The sequence below is a fragment of the Colius striatus genome, chromosome 2, assembly GCF_028858725.1.
Source record: "Colius striatus isolate bColStr4 chromosome 2, bColStr4.1.hap1, whole genome shotgun sequence".
Taxonomy (NCBI): domain Eukaryota; kingdom Metazoa; phylum Chordata; class Aves; order Coliiformes; family Coliidae; genus Colius; species Colius striatus.
In genome coordinates this window covers 74,195,941-74,211,988 of record NC_084760.1, presented here as the reverse complement: position 1 = coordinate 74,211,988, position 16,048 = coordinate 74,195,941, and the positions used below count along the sequence as shown (strand labels likewise).

Below are 16,048 nucleotides of genomic sequence, written 5' to 3'. Positions count from 1 at the left end.
TGGCACAGTTACCTTTACATTATGGCATTACAGTCTGAGCTGCTCTAGTTATAATTGTCTTAGCACTCCCATTATAAACCTGGGTTTCTATGTGTTATTGAAAGAAATTGTATGGATTGGCCTGACAGACTGTCAAATACAACTCTGTGCTTCCTTCCTAATACTCTTTCCAGGAGCAAAACAATATAGATAGAGAAAAGAGAAAATGGTTTCCAGGAAATTCTAGTTAACAACAGTGAAAGAGCATATGACATGTAAGTGCTGTATTGGTGAAAAGATGCCAGAGCTATCCTTGGCCAACCAAAGTGTCAGAGGCAAAAGCCATGTAAAGTGTTTGCATGTTACAACCTCTGAGCAGTGCTGCGAAGGGCTGCCCGCAGCACCAGGTGCATCTCACAGGTACTGCCATGCCATGCGTCCAACCCACTGCCTTCAGCCTCGCAGCACCCATGTCTCCTCTGCCCTGCACTTGAGCCAAGACAATCCTCTCCTGGGTACAGCCTTTCAGGCCTGGGCAGGCCTAGCTCAGGATACCCGGATTTTACACAAAGTATTCTGATGGAGGGCCAAGGCAAACATCACAAGTCCTGAACGAGCTCCTCATTTTGAAAAGAAAGTGGTGATCTAGCAACACAGACCACAGATCTTCTGGTTCCTTTCCGAGTGGGGACTGTGTAACAGAGTTGTGGGCCCAGAGTGATGAAATCAGTTTTATATTTCTACAAATAAATACATTTGAGAGTGGAGCAGCCCAAGAAGTATTTAGGGGCAGTTTGGGGACCAGGAAGAAGAAAGTATTGTATATTTGTTGTGCAAGTCTGATTTTTCCATTGATTGCAGAGGCCAGCTGTAAATTACATGGTTGAAATACTAATTCAGAAATAGTTTATGATGTATTAAAACAGAAATATCCCTATTGAGTCATGAATTGTGGTCAGTGGAGTTTATCTGAAATTATGCCAGTTTAATGAAGAAGGACAATGTTTGGTCATATCTCTGTATTTAGTCTTTAATCCTCTTCCTTTTCTTCATTAAGGATCTGCTGTGGCTGTTGAGATACAGTCTCTGTTATTTTCTTCACAGGCATCCCTTTGTTTCACCATATTATTGAAAATGTATGATTTTGGCCAAAATTTATTATTTTATTTTCTTGTTTGACAAATGTAAGCTTCTAGGTCTCAGGGTAAACCACACTACTACAGTCCTACTGTCCTGTAGATTCTGCTAAAATGAGATCATATTTCTCTTACTACGTTCTTTAATGTGTATAGCATACTTTGCCTGCCTATTTAAATGCCCTCTTTCTGCTACATATTATTTTACATGCTCTTTTTCTGCTTTCAGCATGAGCCACTGTAATTGCCTTTATGTACTTTCAGGTGAAGAACGATTTACTTACCAGACAAAAAACAGGTATTAAGCATAAATAACTTCTGAGTGTACTCACATTCTCATATTTATTACGTGGCCAAGGGAGAGTGCTGCCTAGTTTGAGAGCAACTCTTTGCAGAAAATACATTGTAAAAAGTACAGCACATGTCTAGAGAGTTTTCAAAAACACAGTTCTATTTGTGGTGCAAGGAACAAAGAACTATGAAATACATGGTAAAACATAATGCAAGGTGACTTTTACATACCAGAGGTTTGACACATACTAAAAGACATATGTGCTAACAAAGACGTAAATGGTAAAGGTCTGTTTAAAAGCTGAATAAAATTCTGAATTAGACTGGAAATATTCAGAAATATATTTTAAGGACTTAAGAAGCTTTAGTTATTAAATCTTTCTGCATCCTTTTTTTGTATATCAGTTGGGACTTTATTTACATTTTTTTGTATGCTATATTGTGTGCCATCAGTTTTCTAGAAAGCAATTCTATAATGAAATGTCAGTAGAAATGAGCTAGATTCGTTACACTTCTGTAAATTATTACCAATAACTTGTTGCAGTACATTATTTCACCAGACGTTGAGTTGTTTTTTGTCTCTCTAGTCATACTTCTTCCTGCTTCTGTTTACAATTTCTATTAATTTTTCTACTTAATGTTTAGTGCAGTATTTTGGATGGCTTTTGTAAGGTCAGGTATTGTTTTCTGTCGTGAGCTTTAAATGTAGCAATACAAAGGTGTCTGTGTTGCAAAGCTGAATTCAGTCTGGTGAGCATGGGAAGTCTCAACTCATTTTCTTGGTATTTTTTCCTTTATTAATAGAGAAAGCAACAAGAAGCTAAATTTTGCAGAAATTATTATTTTTTTGTCAAAGAATAATTGCTTTTTGTTTTTTGGGGTGGTTTTTGTTTGTTTGTTTGTTTTTTTCAGGGCTAGTTAGAGCAGGTCCTTGAACTCAACAGACACATCACCTTACTAATTTCTGAACAGATTCTTCTACAGCTCTTCCTATTTTCTTGTTCCACTGGAAGTCATTTGAATAACAGAAACATAGATAAACCTTTTTCAACTGAATTGTGCTTCCCAAAAGAAGTAGTGTTGCAGCTGAACACTACTTGTTAAAATACTGTTAGGTTTAGAATCCAAGCTCTTTGAGATAGATCAGTTTAGGTACTTTTGAATATATAAGTGCTAGTTATTATTAGTACATGCTTGAGCAGTATGTCAAAAGCAAAGACAAAGTTAAGAAATGAATGAATAAATGAATGATGAATGAAGAATGTTTCTTCATTCTTCACTGTGCCTGCTAGCTGGCAGGAACAACCTGTCCTGTCCTGTCCTGTCCAGTTGATTTTCCTGCTGGTTTTCCAGGTCCCTCAGCAGTCCTGAAGAAACCATGTCTGCCAATTTTTTACTATGTATATCAATGTATAAGCTAGCAGGATACTACAGTCTGATTCTTTTTTGTTGTTGTTCTCTCTCCTCTCACAGATCACTTAGCTTTCTTTTTAGTGTTGGTTTCTTTGCTTCATGTATCTCTGCATCTAGGAAAAAACAGTAAATAATTTCTCCTTCACTGCTTTTGTTTGATTTGCTAATTTGTGATATGCCTAGGCCCCGAACCTTTTAAAAGTTCTGTCCACCACTTCAGGTCTTCCTCGTGCTGATGAGCTCTTGAATGGTTTCCTTGTGGTTGTGAAATGGATCGTTTCCTTACCCTGTATTCATCTGCATTTGCTACTTCTTGTTTGATTTCTCCATTGATGAAGCAGATGCTTCTTCCTTTGAACTGAAAAATTCATAAGTCTGCATGTGGCTGCAGGATGCAAATGAGCCAGCGTTCCCCTCACCATTCAGGCAGGCCTGCTGTTGTCCCTCAGCCCCTGAGCTAGCCAGTTGAAGGAGCAGGAAGTGCCCACACAACAGTTTCCTCAAGACATGGTATCACATGTGATCTTAGTTCCTTGGTCATTTGTACAATGGGAATAGTAAGCTTCCACATATGGTTAATGTTTGAGAAACTGGTGAAAAAATCTGTAGGAATTGTTCACATATTGCAAGAAACAAAACAATGGAGGCTAATTAAAAAGTAGGTGTTGTGCTGCATGCTTTCAATGCTACAGGCAGACCATTAGAATGAGAAATTATATCTTGCTTGAAGCCTTCATTTATTTCTTTAATTTTGTAAATATCTTGTCAGTTGTTCTAGGCAAAGCTGTGTTTACATTCTATCCCATGTGACAAATGAAAACATTGCTGCCAGCCTCTAGACCTCTGAAGTCTTACGATGTCTCAGTAATGCAATTCTGTTTTACCAACCAATATGCAGAGACTGTAGCATTTGGCTGTAGGGTAAAATTTTAAAGTCTGTGCCTGCTTGTAGATTTACAAGCAGGTTGCACTACTGTGTTAGAATTGGGTATAGATATTGTGATTGTAAGAGTTTTGCTGATTTAATATCTGACAAGAATCTGACCAAATTTTCAGCTGATGAATTCAAGCACATCCTATTAAAACCAATTATTTTCCCCTCATTGCATTAGCAGCCATAAATTCTTCAATATCACTGTGAGATTATGATCTCTCTATGGTGAAGTAGATGAAGAAGGGATCCAGAGGCAGAAAATAAAAAATTGATGATAACATTAAAGATAAAACAACAAATGGGTGAAATAATTATATAGATTTAAGGGACATATTATGTAAATAGAAATGTGATAAAAATGTATAAAGAACTGTTAATGTAGAATAACATGATGCAAATATGTCTCATAATTCAAGAAAATATTTCAAAGACATATTCCTTGAAATCCAAAGAAAATTTAACAGACTGTTTAACAAAACAGTCTTTAAAATTCACAGGAGCTGTTTTGCAGAATGCACAATATTCTTATAGTATGTACTTCTGGCAGAGTGGAGTTCATTTAAGTTAATTTAAACTAAGTATATTTATATTTATAAATCTATATTATAGAACATATACCTGTGTACTCCTTACACATCAAACTTCTTATAAACACACTGTGAGATCAGCAAAATCCAGTGTGAAGACTGATCAAAATTACTGTCAGTGCACATAAAATAGCGGAAAGGAGGTGCTTTGGTAGTATATAACAAAGAAAATTTTTAGTTATGGAATAAATTCTGTCCTTTTAACTTCAAAAGTGTTGGACGTTTGTACTGTGGGTCAGATTTTGTCCTACAAGGCAGGCGAGTTCCATGTTGTGAAGGAGATTTGATGGGTTTTGATGGGCTGGATTCATGCCAGGCCTCCATGCCTCCATGTGTTGCATGATCATTTCACGTGAAATGTGTTATTATTTTTTTTAACTTAGGAGAAATATTTTGTGAAGTACGTAGGTGCAGATTTGCTTACACTTCCCAAGCATGTGAATGCATGGGGTGAGATGGATGACAGTAATTTTTGCAGCTTGAGTTGCCACTTTATCACGAAGAAGCAAATAGGATCCATATGAGGTACATGTTATTGCAGAATATGTTCCTCATGTAGTATTCGGTTGCAGTTAAAGCCCATCAAATCTCCTTTATGACTCCTTATTTCTCAAGACTTTGCACCAGATTTAGAGTATATAATTCAATAGTGACTGCATTCAAAGCAACATACTCTAGATAGGAGACCAGCTGGTGGCTGCTGCTATGCTAGGATGGAAATCCAAGCCAAGAACATCTGCATAAGCAGGGAAAACTTGAATTCCTGGTGTTAAAGGAGATGTCTTAGTAAAAATTACTGGAATTTTTTGTTCAGTAACTTCTTTAGGTCAGGCGAAACCCATGTTTAGACATAAAAGGCCCAGCAAAATGCATACAATTGATTAAAGAACATAGTTCTTTATTGATTGAAGGACCTATTGCATCCTGGTACCCTTTATACCCTATTTCTATAAACTAGTTATATATGACTGTTGTTTGCTCACATTATCACATCAGCTTTTAGAGTATTGTCATTCATTTTTAAAATATCTTAAAAAAGGCAATAAACTACCTTAATCTCTCCCCTTTCCACACACTCACCATGCAGCCTTGAAGCTTGAAGGACTGTGTGTTTTGAGCTGTCTCAGTGGTGCAGACAGGTCAGGAATGTAAGACAGAGGACTGACACTGAGTTCTGAGAAGTTATGAAATAGTTGTTGATTTTTATCTGAAAAGAGAATAGAGGCAAGGAGCTGTGTTAGTCTCTATTTGAAAGAGGAATGCTCAGGAATTGCAGGGGGAGGAAAATGAAAGGAGTAGGAAGAGTGAGCGGAACCTTTGAGTATACTTAGACTATCAAATTACAGACAGCTTTGTGAAAACAAGAGTATGAACTGAACTACTCTAGGAAGCAGTAATACAATAGAAAGAATACAATGTTTCTGCATTTGAAGAAAGCATCTTTTCTGCTCACCTGAACTTGTTGAATTTTGTTTTGAATGTTTAAGGACATTATGCAACATGTGACAACAGGGCTTTTCAGATGCCTCTGGTAGCTTTTGTGCTGAATCACACCTTAATCAGTGACAGTTCATTCAGAAAATCTTGTATGTATAAGACTGCTGTAATGAGATCACATACTGTTTTGGTGGACATAGTCCCAGTGTAGAAAAAGGTAGCATTGAGCTAATTTTGAATCATTCTGATTTGGCATTCCAGTGGAAGTTGTGTGATAGCTCTGAATGGCAGGTAGGTAAGGGTGTCTGCCAAGGCATCTGGATGAGAGTTTGGAAACAGTTTTCAAGATATTCTGCACACAAGAAACTATAGCTTTTAGTGTTGAAATTTTAATTCTCATGGAGAAAAGCACAGCAGTAACTGGGAACTTCCCACATCCAAATGAAGGAAATGTCAATTTAGAGTCCAGGTTGGACTCCTCTCTAATTACCATTCTTACAGCACAGAAATGGCCAAGGTGGAGGCTCTTGGAGAGCATTGCTAACTAAGACTGTCATGTCATTGAGAGTAGAGATGAATTATTAAATTCATGGCAGCATTCAGTACTCCCTTTTGTGCACACATATTCTTGGCAGCTGAAAATTGCCACCCTCTTAAGTGAGAATATTCCTAACAGGCAATATCTAATTGTAAGATGTACAATTGCAGTATAACATATTTCATTGCCAATCTCTTCATTTCTTTTTTTTTTTTTTTTAAGGCTATAAAAGCAAATTTAGTTTGAACTCAGTTTATTTTTTTTAACACGTACTGTTAAATGTACTGAAAAGCTGTGGGTAATTAAGGAATTTATTAATTTAGAATATAAGTACTGCTACAGATCCATTAATTTTGTGACAGATGCAAGTAATACAGCCTTGTAATTTTTGGGTGTTATTTGAAACAGTATGTAGCCTTCTGCTTTTTCAGATTCTCTATTAAGCCAATACTTGAAATATTTAAGAACCAAAGGTTTCTGTAACAATTTTTTAAAATATAGAGTGATTTCAAATACATATCAAGTCACAAATAGGAACTTGTGCCATTCTAACCTCCTTGTTGTTTTGAGGGCCAGAAAAAAAATCCAATACAAAGTCTTGGTATTCATGCTTGCCGGAGAGTTGACTGACATATCCAGAACAAGTTGTATGTGTAAATGAGGTTGCTCGTTACTGCTGCTCATAACCACTGCTTGTTACTGCCCAGCATAAAGCACATTACTCCTGCAATACCCACAGCACTTTCAGCCTGGTGTACGTTCAACAGGAGAGGGGAGGTGATGGCTATTGCATGTGGATGTATCCCTTCCATGCTGCCAGGACACGGCAAGCAGAATAGCTCTTCTGACATGACTGCAGCAAGTGACCTCAGATGGCTGTTGTTACAGGAAATGGAAGAAAAATAGCTTGTAGACTGGATTTAGGGTCAGAAGGTGACTTTTCATCAAGTGGAGATCTTTCCATTTATTGGTTTATTTTTGCCCTTTCACAGAGTCTGGCCAAATAAATTATTTTCTTTGTGACCCGCTCCCCACTCTGGTGTTTCAACAATTTGCACCCTGTCTCTGGGGTTACAAGTGTTAGTCAGCTGCAATAAAGTGTTGATTTTGCCATTTCTGTGTTAATTGAGAAATCTCAGGTATCTAGTGCCCAGTTTTTTGGACCTGTGTCTTGGATGAGCCACATAGGGGACACACTCAAGAGCTGTGAGAGAAATGCGTGTAACTGATCCTTGCATAGTAGTAATAAAATATAGAGCTAAAGACTGTCTCCTGCCCAGTGACAGGGAAGTGTAGCTAACTTTATGTTTCTTGCTTAAAATTGTTGGCCTTTATGATTCAGAGAATGGCTTGAAAATGTTGTCTGAGGGAACCATTATGAATCAATAGCTAAATAACCAGAATCTTGGCTTTGTTACTCATAGAAAAATCCCTGCAATTTTTAGTAGTTCTTCACTTGTTTCCTTTTCAAAGAAAATGGCAAAAATTGGTGACTTTTTAGATTGCATAAGCATAGTGTTACTGCAACTGCCTTTTCTTTACAACCATTTGGGAAGCGGGCAAATTAGATCCTGGTCTGGTGTTGAAAGTAGACACAGACATACAACAGCTGAGAAATCCTGTGTTGAAGCAGTCCTATTATATGGTGTCTGCACTTTGAAAGGAATCCAAGGTGTTTCCTGGAGCCTTTCTGGGAAATTTTCAAAACATAACAGTGGAAAGATTGCTCCTGGTGCAGCTTCCAGCCAAGTCAGGTTAAGGTGAAGCTGTGCAATGCCCCAGCCCCCCTTTTGGGTTTTGAAGTAAGCAGCATGTTGAAGGCTGGGCAGTTAGGCAGCTAATAAACATCAAGCAGTTTAAATAGAAATGATGTGCAGAGGATTTTGGGACCACATTCTGCATCTTGACTATTTTTCCATGTTAGGAGCTAATGAGTGTATTACCATTCTTCAGTGAACCCCAGGCTAATAACTCTGAGCTTAATTATCCTCAAGGTCCCTTTTAAAAAAAAAAAAATCCTTTAAAATCAGTCCAATTTTGTAAATGTCAAGCAGCCTGGGGCTAAGGAATGACTATTTTTATGATATTTTATATCTTTTGGTAACTATGTTTATGTCTTCCCTAAGCATGATTAGTTAGAAAACTTGGGAAACAGCTCTGTTTTCAATTTAGGCAAAGTAGTACCACAGCAGCAAGATTTGTTAATCCTTTAAGCTTTCTGGAAACAGAATGGTGTTAGGGTCTCATAAAGTTTAAAGATGCACAGTGTAGTGAAAGTCATGTAAAAATGATACTTAAGTAACATATTGGAAACTAGAGATGCATTTGTCCTTTTTCACTTGCTGTGCAGGAGTGTTGCAATGCAGTTTTGGTTTGGGCATCCTGTGTGCTCTGCCTCTGAGTGCCTTAGGATGCCTGGGCAAAATTCAGCTGAAGCTACAGAACCACTTGCAAAGTACCACAGGGGCACTATATTCTAAAAAAGCATGACCAGGAAACAACTGGAGCAGCTAAAACATTGCCTGAGATAGAAAGAATGTGATGTGCAATTTAAACATTGATAGTAATTAATATAAAAAAAGAAAATACCTACAATTCATCTACGCTCCTGTCTGTAGCTTGGATGAGGAAGTGGAAGAAGTGATTCTGGTAAAGTTTTGTGGGGCACACTGGACAGTCTGGCTTTAGTGCAAATGGCTTAGATTCAGTTACCAAAATTAGTTCTCATAGTGCAGTTTGTACTTTTATTGGGTGAAAGAGGAGACAGGAAAGAAAGGCCATATGAGTGTGCAGTACTGTTTGAGGCTGATGAACAAAGGGAGATTTATGAAATAGATCTCCCTGGTTAAAAGAAATGCTCCCTGCACCATGGTCTCCAAAAATGGCTATCAACATAGGGAGGATTTCAAGAATTAGAGCTGACATTTACTCCTACCACCTGTAGCAAATGAGTGAATATCTGCAGACTAAAGCTAGTGGTGTGGTAGCAAAATAACTACAAAAGCAAACTGAGGTGGACTTCCACACTAATTCTGACAGTCTTACAGCTGATACTTTCGTAATCCAGAAATATTCATTTTGCAGTATCCCAAAAATGGAGACAGAGCAGTATCTTGTACAAATTACATCCCTACCTCACCCCCCGTCTTATGACAGAAGAGGATCAATAAACACACGTAAGTGGAGTCCCAACCAAAAACAGCTAACAAACCATGTCAACAAACATTTTAATGTTGGAGCAGTTACTAGGTACAAAAGTAATGATTTTCCCTACAATTCAATCCACTTTTCTAAATAAATGGTAATGTCTTTGTCAGGTCTCTGCCCTGTACTCCAGTTCTTAGACTATGTCCAAGTTTGTGGATTTTAGACTGACATATGAACTGTATTCATGTTTGGAGTCTGACATTGCTGATGAGCTTTGTAGTAAAGAAGTGATTCTTCACTAGCTTCGGAGCATGTGACGCCTGCTGCCATCCCTTAAGCAGTAAACAAGGGGTTTATACCAGATGCTTTATAAGGGATTTTCATAATGTGCTGGTTTATGTTTCATTTTACTCTATTAAGTCTAAGTTTTAAATCTGTTTTCTTTTCAGACAGGTGACAGCTGAATCAGTAAGTAAAGATACAGATGCAGACAGCTTGACAGCCCATGAAAACAACAACCTAGGATACCAATGGCAAATATAATTTGTAATTCTGGTTTATACATGGCAAAATATTGAAAGTTCCTAGGAACAGTTGTATAGTCTCAGAAATTTCTTGTTTAAAAATAACCTTCCCCTGTGTTGCTAGTGTCAGCAACTGCTGCTCGGAACATGGCCAAATAGCAGGACTGGAATTTGACTCTTGATGCTCTTTTTTTGCACACTTTGAGTTCTCTCTTCATTATCTGTCAGCTCTTTTACCTGATGCTTCAGCTCTTGGACTTGCAGGCCCCTATCACACATTCTTTCCTTAACAGGAGATGTACCTAAACACCCGCTGAACTTCTCCTGCACTGAAGCATCCTTGCTACTCAGCTCTGCCTGGGTGGATGCATCAATCTTCTGCAGGACATTCTTTTTCTGAGCCCTGGCTTTAACTCACAGGTGAGTGCTCACCATCTTGTCATCTTGAGACCAGAGCACCCCCCCTCAGTTGTGGCTCTCTGTGTGGGTAGTGGGTTGTTTTCTGCCCATCCTCCCTGCTCGAACTGCCATGCAAACTGCTGCACGAACTGCTGCACCATAAACTGTTTGCCTGTCCTGTTCCCTTGAAAGTTTGTTACTTCAGAAATATTTTTGCTCGTTCAGAATCTTGTGCAGTTTTGAGTATCCTAAAGAAGTTGTTATTTAAAAGTCACCTGTCTAGAATCAGGTAACAGCTTGAGGACCTGCTATAAATTCTCTTAATGTAATCAGGAGGATGGAATTCAACAGCTTTCCCAACTGCAGGCTGGCAATGCTTAGACTAGAAGGGCAGATATCTCAAATCAGATGATGTTCTGAAATCCAGAGGTAGACAAAGGTCTTCTTGAAGAGATTTTCCTTCTGAATATCTTAATCTCTTTTCTTTTTTATGCTTCACATTTGGGTTTCTTTTTTTTCCTTTTTTTTTTCTTTCTGTGAAAATCTATTGCTTCTTCAGAGTCTTCTACAGTTTGCTATGATAACTATGGCTTGATACCAGCTGGGTACAAAACTTGGTTTGCCGTGAGACAAGACTGGGGACTGTTCCAAAGAGCTGGCAACTACAAATATCTGCAAAACAGAGACAGGCAACCTTGCTGCCAGCTGTCTCTGTCTGACAGGATGCCGTCTTCAGTTATATGCACAGAAGAAAATGGCTTAAAAAAATCTGGTGTGTTTTTGTTAGTTGATTGGTTGTTTTTTTAAGTCAACTGAGCTAAAGAATCAGAGTTTGAACAGCTTATAGAGGACTTAAGAGGAATAAACACTATGGATCTTGCTTCACTTTTCAACAGATTTAATCTTTGTAGGGACCTTTACAAAACCAAGGTTATTATTCTTATTTATATTTTGTGAACAAAATAATTTATGTGTAGATGCTCCATAATGTAGAATATGTTCATGTAATTACAAATCATTTTTACTCATTGGAAGGATGGGAGAAGTTTAAGATAAATATGCATTAAATATAAAAAACAGTCACACAAGGAAAATTGCTCTTATTACTGTGTGATGAAGTGTATTAAGACAAAGAAACTTTTTCCAAGTGCTGGAATGAATGGGGACTCAATTGCTCTTAAAAGTTAAGCACATTGTTTAAAAACTGAAAATCAAGTTTCTTTATCATTAGAGAATGTTTAAAAACAAGTTAAGACCTTTCAAACAATCTGCCCATAGTGCGAGTTATTGTCTCATCATCTAATTGTCTACTTTCTGCTATGCTCTAATCAGAGGGTCATCTCCATTATGATTTCTGGGAGAAATTAGTCTAGACCATTAGCCAAACTGTTTGTATTGACAGAAAATATTTTTAATGCCACTTTTGTCTCTTTTATCTTTGTTTTGGTGTTTGGTTTTTTTTTTATCTACAAGGATTATTTACAGGAAAGTTCCTGCATTTACAATAGAAACCAAAAGAAATATAAAGGCAAGTATAGCGTAATATGGGAATTGTCAGAAGATTCAGGGTAATAATAAACAAACTATAGTTAGTCTGTAAGATGCAGTTCTGAAACAGTAACCCCATTTGAGTATAAAGATTTTAAAGAAATATTGAAATGCAGAAGACATAAGCGTCAGTTGCTGTAGGATTGTCTAATGAAATGATCACAGTTTCTGAGGATTATGTGTCTGTCAACAGCAGTCACACAAATAGGATGTTTTGAAAAATAAACTCCAAGGACTCCAGAGGGTTTTTTTACTATCTCTGCTTTGGGCTTAGACTTGGTCCACACTTTGGATTAAGATCTGTCTCTTGAACTGGCCAGTCCAAACATTTCTGAAGTCTGAAATCCAGAGCCAAGGTGGAATTAGGAGTGTTTAACATCAGCCATTCTCTGGTCATCAGTGCAGGTCTATCTTAAAGGACTGTAAGAGATGTTTTTTTCCTGTAGTTTTCAGTGTAGGAACTGACAACATAAGACTATACCATTTGTTTCAAAGCAGTCAGATGAAGTCACTTTCAGTTTAAAAATCTCCTCTTTCACCCTAAAGTATTACAGTTTTTCTTATCCAGGAACTCTTCATAATTGCTTGAACTTGCAGAAGTATAATCCTCTGAGGTGTTGGTGTCTGAGGGGCCAGGAAGGTGATGAAAATTCCAATCAGTATGGTATGAAAGCTCACAATAAGCTGCCTAGTGACTTAGCATGAAGTGAGTAAGTGAGCAGGCAGAATAAAAATATTAAGTAGTGTCTCTTACCTCTGTCTTCCTTTCTTCTGGGAGGAAGTTAAAAACAAAACAAATTAATGCCCTAAAGACGTGTGGTTTTACCTGTGTGTTCTCTGTTCTTTGACAGAAGTCAGAAGAGCTGTGGTGGTACAGCTGAGCAAGAATTGGGAGTTATTTACACTCACTCTCCATAGGATTTAACTTTCTGGGTTAGTTAGAGGTTTGTAATTTAAATGTAATCCTGCAGTAACACTGAAAGGAAGAGTTTAGTGCTTGGAGAGGGGCTGAGCTGCAGAAAGCCACCTTCCACAGTGACACAAGTACACACAAAGATCCAGGAGGCATCTATGCTTCCCAGTGCTGGGACATACAGCCCACTGCACTGTATACCTCCTGCTTCAGAGACATTAGAATCAAATCTATGTCCTGGTCTTTGTTTCATAGAATCATAGAATAATTTCCATTGGAAAAGACCTTTAGAGAGATCATCAAGCGCAACCACTAACCTCACACTGCCAATCCCTTCACTAAACGAAACCATATCCCTCAGCATCTCATCTACGCATCTTTAAACATCTCTAGGGATGGTGACTCCACCACCTTCCGGAACATCCTTTGCTGGTGTCTAACAACCCTCTCAGTGAAAAAATTCTTCCTAATGTCCAATCTAAACCTTCCCTGGCACAACTTGAACCCATTTCATCTTGTCCTATTACTCATTACTGGAGAGAAGAGACTGCCCCCCACCTTGTTACAATCTCCTAGTAGCTGTAGAGAGTGATCATGTCTCCCCTCAGCCTCGCCTTCTCCACACTGAAGACCTACAGCTCCCTCAGCCACTCCTCATCAAACTTGTTCTCCAGACTCATCACCAGCTTTGTTACCTGTCTCTGAACACGCTCCAGCACCTCAGTGTCTTTCCTGTAGTGAGGGACCCAAAACTGAACACAATATTCAAGGTTTCCATGCCCTCAGTGTGTTGCCTTGCTTGCCTTCTTTTGATGATTCTCTAAATGATGCTACAAAAGCAAGTACCACTTCTCATAGAGTCATAGAATGTTAGGGGTTGGAAGGGACCATTAGAGATCATCTAGTTCAACCCCCCTGCAGAAGCAAGTCAACTTAGATCAGGTTGCATAGGAACATGTCCAGACGGGTCTTGAAAACCTCCAAGGAAGATGACTCCACACTCTCCCTGGGCAGCCTGTGCCAGGGCTCCGTCACCCTCATGGTAAAATAGTTTTTTCTTATATTTAAACGGAACGAAAAAAGGGATGTCCCAACCTCCTGACATCCACCCTTTAGATATTTGTAAATATTAATAAGATCCCCCCTCAGTCTTCTCTTTTCTAGACTTAACAGCCCCAGTTCCCGCAGCCTTTCCTCGTATGAAAGATGTTCCGTTCCCCTAAAGTTCTCTGTCCCTCTTGAGCTGAGGAGCCCAGAACTGGACACAGTCCTCCAGATGAGGCCTCACCAGGGCAGAGTAGAGGGGGAGAAGTACCTCCCTTGACCTTCTGGCCACACTCTTCTTGATGCATCCCAGGATGTCATTGGCCTTCTTGACCACATTGCTGGCTCATGTTTATTTTATTATCAATCAGGACTCCCAGGTCTCTCTCTGCAAAGCTGCTCTCCAGCAGGTCAACCCCCAGCCTGTACTGGTGCATGGGATTGTTCCTTCCCAGATGCAGGACTCTGCACTTGTCCTCGTTGAACCTCGTGAGGTTCCTCTCTGCCCAACTCTCAAGCCAGTTGAGATCCCGCTGAATGGCAGCACAGCCTTCTGGGGAATCAGCCAGTGCTCCCACTTTGGTGTCATTAGCAAACTTGCTGAGGGTACACTCTATCCCCTCATCCAGGTTGCTGATGAAGATGTTGAATAAGACTGGCCCCAGAACCGATCCCTGTGGAGTTCCACTGGCCACAGGCCTCCCACTCGATTCTGTGCCATTGATCACCACCCTCTGAGTTCTGTCATTCAGCCAGCTCTCGATTCACCTCACTGTCCACTCATCCAAGCCACACAGCTTGAGCTTTCTGATGAGGATGTTATGGGAGACAGTGTCAAAAACTTTGCTGAAGTCAAGGTAGAAGACGTCCCCTGCTCTCCCCTCATCTATCCAGTTGGTTATGCACTCATAGAAGGCTGCTGGTTTGGTCAAACAGGATTTCCCCTTGGTGAATCCATGTTGACTCCCCCTGATAACCATCTTTTCCTTCATATGTTTAGGGACAAAACTTCTTCCCAAAACTTTTTTATTTCCCAAACTTCTTTGCTTCTTGTCAAAGTAAGTGATGTCTGGTAAAGCAGTGTGTCTTTTCTGGTGAAATGTTGTTAATGAAAGGCCAGATCCAACTCTTCCTCCTCAACCAAAGCCTTCTCATCAGTCCTGTGAAAGCCACCAGAAGTATGGAGTCCACTGTATGATGTCTGAATTTGTATTTGGTTATTGATTTCGGGATTCACTCTGAATCTAGAGAAGGCCATTTTGTGATAGTTTAAGGAGATAAGAATCAGCTGAGTAAAGCTGAAGGTCCCTGTAATTATCTCCAGAAGGTGGCATAAAAACTGTGTATTTCCCCTTGGTGCTAAAAATTATTCCCTCTCAGGAGCAAAGCAGCTCTCCTTCCAGCACAGTCTGCACAGCTCAGTAGTGGATCCATAAGCTACATGTTTTAGTTTGTGGTTTTGGGTTTTTTTTAAAGCCCACTTTATATTACACCAGCTGTGAATAAGATGTAGAGGGATAATCTCTCTCTACTGCTCTTCATCTCTGAAAAATCAAATCATTCAGGATGAGATTTTGCACTTGGGAATCCTTCTTACACAGAGTTGCTTATGGATTCTGGCTTTTCGAATTCACCCAAGGATTATACACCCTTTGTCAGTTTTCAGTGAGCTCTTTTTGCGCTTGGTATAAACATACAATTCCCATTCAGCTTTAGGTGTGTCTATCCAGGGCAAAACCTAATTTTATTATGTGGCTCCCTCCTTTTATCAGAGGGAACTGCTTTAATTAAGCTAAATGAGAAACTAAGTGTCCTTCATTCCATTTAAGAGACACAAGACTTTAAAATGCTTTATGTTACTTACAAGATAGGAGACAACTGATAGCCTATGCTAACAGATCTTGCTGAAAGAGGCATTTGGAGGAGCCATGGATACCTCCAACCCTACTGCAGCCTCTAGTTCTCAGAGCATAGGGAGTTGTCTGGCAACATGTTATAGCAATTTATTTGCAGCTGAATCAGAAACCTACATGCAAAAATCTTATTCTTGGAAGTTATCTGGCAGAGTTTTGACATTTCCTCTGGGTGGAACGGAGGTTTCTATAAGCCTTCTTAGATTTCTTCATATAACATTACTATAGGGGGGAGCTGCACAAAT

At 39.1% G+C, this 16,048-nt stretch overlaps 1 protein-coding gene across 4 annotated transcripts in view; it reads left to right on the top strand.

Annotated features, from left to right (window-relative positions):
• The window catches only part of SMYD3 (SET and MYND domain containing 3), a 419,799-nt gene that overhangs the window by 184,733 nt on the left and 219,018 nt on the right, over positions 1 to 16,048 (top strand). The window lies entirely within an intron of this gene.